Below are 8,875 nucleotides of genomic sequence, written 5' to 3'. Positions count from 1 at the left end.
TGTGTGTTTGTGTCTGTGCATGTGTGTGAGCGCACACGTGTGTCTGTGCATCTGTGTGTGTGTGTCTATATACACCACATATCTGTAATAGAAATGTTGGTGAGATGGCAAGGAGATGAGATGTAGGAGAAATCTGACCTTAGCTGAATAACAGAAACATATAATTCAGCAGCACCACTTAGAACCCTGTATAAAAAGATCTATGACATATCCTTTGTCAACTGATATACAGATGTCATAAATACAATTAGAGATAGGTGGGAAGACACAGACATACAGACACATGCATACACACATGCATGCATGCACATGAGAGAGGTTGTTAAACAGTAGATAATCCATTTTCTTATCTGCTATAGAAACTCATCCAATTGTTTCAAATTGTTTATTATTTGTCAATAAAAATATGGTTGGTTGTCAGTTCCTACAAAGATAAAAAACAAAATATTTGTTAGAATCATTCAAGCACTTAAATTTAATATTCATTTATACATAAGTTTCAATATCTTGAGTGCTTATTTTATATACTGTGTACACAGCACCTCAAAAATTCCAATTAAAAGTCTCCTTCCAAAAAACATCTTTAGAGCTCCTGCTGCAGGGCTTTTTTTCCTACACACCCTTTCCCCCCATGCCTGCCTTGTCTGCAAGGTCCTTTGCTGAGGAACAGCTTCCTTCTCCTACACTAAGGCTACCCACCCAGAGCAGTGAGGAGGGTCTGAATAGCTGGCAGGCCTCAGGGTCCCCCACAAGGGAGCAGGGCCCCTGCTGCTGGGGCTGCAGGGTTTGCTGTGCTCTTCTGGCCTCGCAGTGCCTGCCATGTTCTTCCCTTTGTCCCTGGCTCATTGGGCTACCAGGCATCCCTGTGTAGGTGCTGAGAAGTTCCACCTGGATGGGTGAGTGTGTGCTATCCAGGGATGGACTGTCCTGGAAGACAGCAAAAACCCCCCTCCCCCAGCTCCTGCTGCAGGGCTTTCTTTCCTACACCCCCCGCCCCCCCAAGCCTGCCCTGTCTGCAAGGTCCTTTGCTGAGGAACAGCTTCCTGCTCCTACACTAAGGCTACCCATGCAGAGCTGTGAGGAGGGTCTGACTAGCTGGCAGGCCTCAGGGTCCCCCACAAGGGAGCGGGGCCCCTGCTGCTGGGGCTGCAGGGTTTGCTGTGCTCTTCTGGACCTGCCCTGCCTGCCATGTTCTTCCCTTTGACCCTGGCTCATTGGGCTACCAGGCATCCCTGTGTAGGTGCTGAGAAGTTCCACCTAGATGGGTGAGTGTATGCTATCCAGGGGCGGACTGTCCTGGAAGAGAGCACAAATCCCCCTCCCCCAGCTCCTGCTGCAGGGCTTTCATTCCTACACCGCCCCCCCCCCCCAAGCCTACCTTGTCTGCAAGGTCCTTTGCTGAGGAACAGCTTCCTGCTCCTACACTAAGGCTACCCACTCAGAGTGGTGAGTACCTGCCTACCGGGCAGATCTCCCTCAAGAACCCCGAAAGGGAGCGGGGGGCACCTCCAGCTTGTGCTGCAGGGTTGCCTACAAAGATAAGAAACAAAATATTTGTTAGAATCATTCAAACACTTAAATTTAATATTCATTTATACGTAAGTTTCAATATCTTGAGTCCTTATTTTATATATTGTGTACACAGCACCTCAAAAATCCCAATTACAAGTTTCCTTCCAAAAAACATCTTTAGGGCTCCTGCTGCATGGCTTTTTTTCCTACACACCCCTCCCCCCCAAGCCTGCCTTGTCTGCAAGGTCCTTTGCTGAGGAACAGCTTTCTGCTCATACACTAAGGCTACCCACCCAGAGCAGTGAGTGCCTGCCTACCAGGCAGGCCTCCCTCAGGAACCCCCGAAAGGGAGCACAGGCACCTCCAGCTTGTGCTGCAGGGTTGCCTACAAAGATAAAAAACAAAATATTTGTTTGAATCATTCAAACACTTAAATTTAATATTCATTTATACGTAAGTTTCAATATCTTGAGTCCTTATTTTATATACTGTGTAACAGCACCTCAAAAATCCCAATTACAAGTTTCCTTCCAAAAAAAATCTTTAGAGCTCCTGCTGCAGGGCTTTCTTTCCTACACACCCCTCCCCCCCAAGCCTGCCTTGTCTGCAAGGTCTTTTGCTGAGGAACAGCTTCCTGCTCCTACACTAAGGCTACCCATGCAGAGCTGTGAGGGTCTGACTAGCTGACAGGCCTCAAGGTCCCCCACAAGGGAGCGGGGCCCTTGCTGCTGGGGCTGCAGGGTCTGGTGTGCTCTTCTGGACCCGCCCTGCCTGCCATGTTCTTCCCTTTGTCCCTGGCTAATTGGGCTACCAGGCATCCCTGTGTAGGTGCTGAGAAGTTCCACCTGGATGGGTGAGTGTGTGCTATCCAGGGGCGGATTGTCCTGGAAGAGAGCACAAACCCCCCTCCCCCAGCTCCTGCTGCAGGGCTTTCTTTCCTACACCCCCTGCCCCCCCAAGCCTGCCTTGTCTGCAAGGTCCTTTGCTGAGGAACAGCTTCCTGCTCCTATACTAAGGCTACCCATTCAGAGTGGTGAGTGCCTGCCTACCGGGCAGGCCTCAAGAACCCCCGAAAGGGAGCACAGGCACCTCCAGCTTGTGCTACAGGGTTGCCTACAAAGATAAAAAACAAAATATTTGTTAGAATCTTTCAAACACTTAAATTTAATATTCATTTATACGTAAGTTTCAATATCTTGAGTCCTTATTTTATATACTGTGTACACAGCACCTCAAAAATCCTAATTACAAGTCTCCTTCCAAAGAACATCTTTAGAGCTCCTGCTGCAGGGCTTTCTTTCCTACACACCCCTCTCCCCCAAGCCTGCCCTGTCTGCAAGGTCCTTTGCTGAGGAACAGATTCCTGCTCCTACACTAAGGCTACCCACCCAGAGCAGTGAGGAGGGTCTGACTAGCTGGCAGGCCTCAAGGTCCCCCACAAGGGAGCGGGGCCCTTGCTGATGGGGCTGCAGGGTTTGGTGTGCTCTTCTGAACCCGCCCTGCCTGCCATGTTCTTCCCTTTGTCCCTGGCTCATTGGGCTACCAGGCATCCCTGTGTAGGTGCCGAGAAGTTCCACCTGGATGGGTGAGTGTGTGCTATTCAGGGGCGGACTGTACTGGAAGAGAGCACAAACCCCTCTCCCCAGCTCCTGCTGCAGGGCTTTTTTCCTATCCCCCCCCCCCCCAAGCCTGCCCTGTCTGCAAGGTCCTTTGCTGAGGAACAGCTTCCTGCTCCTATACTAAGGCTACCCATTCAGAGTGGTGAGTGCCTGCCTACCGGGCAGGTCTCAAGAACCCCCGAAAGGGAGTTCATGCACCTCCAGCTTATGCTGCAGGATTGCCTATGTTCTACTCGACCCCGCCCTACCCCCCAAATTTGCCCTTTTGTCTGCGGGTCATTGGACTACCAGGCGTCCATGTTTTGTTGTTGAGGAGTCCATCTGGAAGGAAACGGTTCCTGCCCCTACATTGAGGAGATACACCCAGGGAGTTAGTCACAGATAAGACTGGACCAAGACACCAGGCCTCTCCTGGCTCCATTTGAAGGAAGAGATGGGCAGGCGCCAATGCAAGAATTCCTCCAACAACCTGAAAGGCAACGTGACATCACCAGAATCCAGGAATCCCGAAATAAGAATTGTACACCCTATTCCAGAAGAATTAGAAGAATTCGACTCAAAAGTGAATTATATGAAAATAATAGAGGACCTTAAACAGGAGGTGAAAAACTGCCATAATCAATTAGAGATTACAAAGAAAAAGGTAGAGGAAATGAATAAACCTCTCAAAGATACCCAAGAAAACCAAGAGAAACAAGAAAAAGCAACCAAACAGGTAAGGGAAACGGTTCAAGACTTGAAGAATGAAATGGAAGTAATGAAGAAAACACAAACCGAGGGAAGGGTGGAGATGGAAAATTTGGATAAACGTACAGGAACTACAGAGACAAGTACTACCAACAGATTACAAGAGATAGAAGAAAGAATCTCAGACACTGAAGATACCATAGAAAAAATAAACACAATGATCAAAGAAAACAGCAAAACCAACAAATTCTCATCACAAAACATTCAGGAAATATGGGACACAATAAAAAGATCAAACCTAAGAATAATAGGAATAGATGAAGGAGAAGTACAGCTCAATGGTCCAGAAAATATATTTAATAAAATTATAGGAGAAAACTTTCCCAACCTGAAGAAAGATATTCCTTTGAAGGTCCAAGAAGCATACAGAACACCGAATAGACTGGATCAAAAAAAAATCTTCTTGTCATATAATAATCAAAACAAAAAACATACAGAATAAAGAAAGAATATTAAGAGCTGAAAAGGAAAAAGGACAAGTAACTTATGAAGGTAAACCTATCAGACTTACACCTGACTTCTCTATGGAAATCATGAAAGCCAGAAGGTCTAGGATAGATGTACTGCAGAAACTAAGAAACCATGGATGCAAGTCCAGACTACTATACCCAGCCAAGCTTTCGTTCACTATAAATGGAGAAAACAAAATTTTCCAGGATAAAAACAAATTTAAACAATACGTAGCCACAAATCCAGCCTTAAAGAAAGTAATTGAAGGAAAATCACAACCCAAGGAGTCCAACAATGCCCACCATAACTCAGACATCAAATGACCCTTCACCATCGCAACTCAAAGAAGAGAAACACACAAACTCTACTACCAAAAAAAAAGAAAGAAATAAAGAAAAAATGACCGGAGTTAACAGCCACTGGTCATTAATATCACTTAATATCAATGGACTCAACTCACCTATAAAGAGGCACAGGCTAAGAGATTGGATACGAAAACAGGATCCAACATTCTGCTGTTTACAAGAAACACACCTCAACCACAAAGACAGACATCTACTCAGAGTAAAGGGCTGGGAAAAGGTTTATCAAGCAAACAGACCTAAGAAAGAAGCAGGTGTGGCCATACTAATTTCTAACAAAGTTGACTTCAAACTAAAATCAATCAGAAGAGATGGAGAGGGACATTTTTTATTCATAACAGGAACAATTCATCAGGATGAAGTCTCAATCCTGAATATCTATGCCCCTAATATAAAATCACCTACTTATGTAAAAGAAACATTACTAAAACTCAAGGCAGTCATCAAACCACACACACTTATAGTAAGAGATTTCAACACTCCTCTCTCACCAATGGACAGGTCAATCAGACAGAAACCTAACAGAGAAATAAGAGGATTAAGGGAGGTAATGAACCAAATGGACTTAACAGACATCTATAGAACATTCAACCCAAATAGGAAAGAATATACCTTCTCTGCAGCTCATGGAACCTTCTCGAAAATTGACCACATACTCGGTAACAAAGCAAACTTACACAGTTACAAAAAAAATTAGTAACCACCTGCGTCTTATCAGATCACCATGGATTAAAGTTAGAATTCAACAGCAATGCTACCCCCAGAAAGCCTACGAACTCATGGAAACTGGACAGTCAACTACTGAATCACACCTGGATCAAGGAAGAAATAAAGAAAAAAATTAAAGTCTTTCTTGAATTCAATGAAAACGAAGACTCAACATACTCAAACCTATGAGACACTATGAAAGCAGTGCTAAGAGAAAAGTTCATAGCACTAAGTGCCCACTTAAAGAAAACGGAGAAAGCACACATTGGAGACTAAACAGCCCACCTGAAAGCTCTAGAAAAAAAAGAAGCAGACTCACCTAGGAGGAGTAGAAGACTGGAAATAATCAAACTGAGGGCTGAAATCAACAAAATAGAAACACAGAAAATAATCCAAAGAATCAATGAAACAAAAAGCTGGTTCTTGGAGAAAATCAACAAGATTGATAAACCCCTATCCAAACGAATCAAACGGCGGAGAGAGAATACGCAAATTAATAAGATCAGAAACAAAAAGGGAGACATAACCACAGACACAGAAGAAATTCAGAGAATCATTAGATCTTACTACAAAAGCCTGTATGCCACAAAATTGGAAAATGTAAAAGAAATGGACACTTCCTTAGGTAAGTACCATATACCAAAGTTAAACCAGGACCAGGTGAACAATCTAAATAGACAAGTTAGTGGCAAAGAATTAGAAGCTGTTATAAAAAACCTCCCTACCAAAAAAAGCCCAGGTCCAGACGGCTACAATACAGAATTCTACCAGAACTTCCAAAAAGACCTAATACCTATACTCCTTAATGTATTTCACAATATAGAAACAGAGAAGTCATTGCCAAATTCCTTTTATGAAGCTGCAGTTACTCTGATACCAAAACCACACAAAGACACAACCAAGAAAGAGAACTACAGGCCAATCTCACTCATGAACATTGATGCGAAAATCCTCAATAAAATACTGGCAAACTGAATCCAAGAACACATTAGAAAAATTATCCATTATGATCAAGTAGGCTTCATCCCAGAGATGCAGGGCTGGTTCAACATACGAAAATCTATCAATGTAATCCATCATATAAATCAACTGAAAGATAAAAACCATATGATCATTTCATTAGATGCTGAAAAAGCATTTGACAAAATTCAACATCCCTTTATGATAAAGGTCTTAGAGAGATTAGGGATACAAGGGTCGTACCTACTATAATAAAAACTATTTATAGCAAGCCGACAGCTAACATCAAATTAAATGGAGAGAAACTCAAAGCTATTCCACTAAAATCAGGAACATGACAAGGCTGTCCACTCTCTCCATACCTCTTCAATATAGTGCTTGAAATTCTAGCGATAGCAATAAGACAACATAAGGTGATCAAAGGGATTCAAATTGGAAAGGAAGAAGTTAAACTTTCATTATTTGCAGATGATATGATAGTGTACATAAGCGACCCCAAAAACTCCAGCAAAGAACTCCTACAGCTGATAAACACCTTTAGTAGCGTGGCAGGATACAAGATCAATTTCAAAAAGTCAGTTGCCCTCCTATACACAAAGGATAATGAAGCAGAGAGGGAAATCAGAGAAGCATCACCCTTCACGATAGCCACAAATAGCATAAAATATCTTGGGGTAACTCTAACCAAGGAAGTGAAAGATCTATTTGACAAGAACTTTAAGTCTTTGAAGAAAGAAATTGAGGAGGATACCAGAAAATGGAAGGATCTCCCTTGCTCTTGGATTGGGAGGATCAGCATAGTAAAAATGGCAATTCTACCAAGGGCAATTTATAGATTCAATGCAATCCCCATTAAAATCCCATCAAAATTCTTCACAGATCTTGAGAGGACATTAATCAACTTTATATGGAAAAACAAAAAGCCCAGGATAGCCAAAACAATCTTATATAATAAAGGATCGTCTGGAGGCATTACCATCCCTGACTTCAAACTCTATTACAGAGCTTCAGTATTGAAAACAGCTTGGTATTGGCATAAAAACAGAGAAGTCGATCAATGGAAATGAGTAGAAGACCCTGACTTTAACCCACAAACCTAAGAACACCTGATTTTTGATAAAGGAGTTAAAAGTATTCAATGGAAGAAAAAAAGCATCTTCAACAAATGATGCTGACAGAACTGGTTGTCAACCTGTAGAAGAATAAAAATAGATCCATATCTATCACCATGCACAAAACTCAAGTCCAAATGGATTAAAGACCTTAATATCAGTCTGAACACAATGAACCTGATAGAAGAAAAAGTGAGAAGTACTCTACAACATATGAGTACAGGAGATTACTTCCTATGTATATCCCCAGCAGCACAGACATTAAGGACAACATTGGATAAATGGGACCTCCTGAGACTGAGAAGCTCCTGTAAAGCAAAGGACACTGTCACTAAGACAAAAAGGCAACCCACTGACTGGGAGAAGATCTTCACCAACCCTGCAACAGACAAAGGACTGATCTCCAAAATATATAAAGAACTCAAGAAACTAGACTTTAAAATGCTAATTAACCCAATTAAAAAATGGGGAACTGAACTGAACAAAGAATTCTCAACAGAAGAAATTCAAATGGCCAAAAGACACTTAAGGTCATGCTCAACCTCCTTAGCGATAAGGGAAATGCAAATTAAAACAACTTTGAGATTCCATCTTACACCTGTCAGAATGACTAAAATCAAAAACACCAATGATAGCCTTTGCTGGAGAGGCTGTCGAGTAAGGGGCACACTCATCCATTGCTGGTGGGAATGCAAACTTGTGCAACCACTTTGGAAAGCAGTGTGGCTATTTCTCAGGAAATTTGGGATCAACCTACCCCAAGTTCCAGTAATACCACTCTTGAGAATATATCCAAGAGATGCCCTATCATATGACAAAAGTATCTGTTCAACTATGTTCATAGCAGCATTGTTTGTAATAGCCAGAACCTGGAAACAACCTAGATGCCCTTCAATGGAAGAATGGATGAAGAAAGTGTGGAATATATACATATTAGAGTACTACTCAGTGGTAAAAAACAATGACTTCTCGAATTTTGCATGCAAATAGATGGAAATAGAAAATACTATCCTGAGTGAGGTATCCCAGACCCAAAAAGAGGAACATGGGATGTACTCACTCATAATTGGTTTCTAGCCATAAATAAAGGACATTGAGCATATAATTTGTGATCCTAGAGAAGCTAAATAAGAAAGTGAACCCAAAGAAAAACGTATAGTCATCCGCCTGGATAGGGGAAGTAGACAAGATTGCTGGGCAAAAACTGGGAACTTGCGTGTGAGTTGACATGGGGCTAAGGGGAAATGGGGTGAGAAACGTGAGAAGGGGAGGATGGGACGAGCTTGGGGGAATGGGATGATTGGGATATAGGAAGGGTGGATACGGGAACAGTGAAATATATATCCTAACTAAGGGAGCCATCTTAGGGTTGGCAAGAGACTTGAATCTAGAGGGGCTCGCAGGT

Source organism: Chionomys nivalis, chromosome 9 (assembly GCF_950005125.1).
Source record: "Chionomys nivalis chromosome 9, mChiNiv1.1, whole genome shotgun sequence".
NCBI classification, from domain to species: Eukaryota; Metazoa; Chordata; class Mammalia; order Rodentia; family Cricetidae; genus Chionomys; species Chionomys nivalis.
This window is presented reverse-complemented; position numbering follows the sequence as displayed.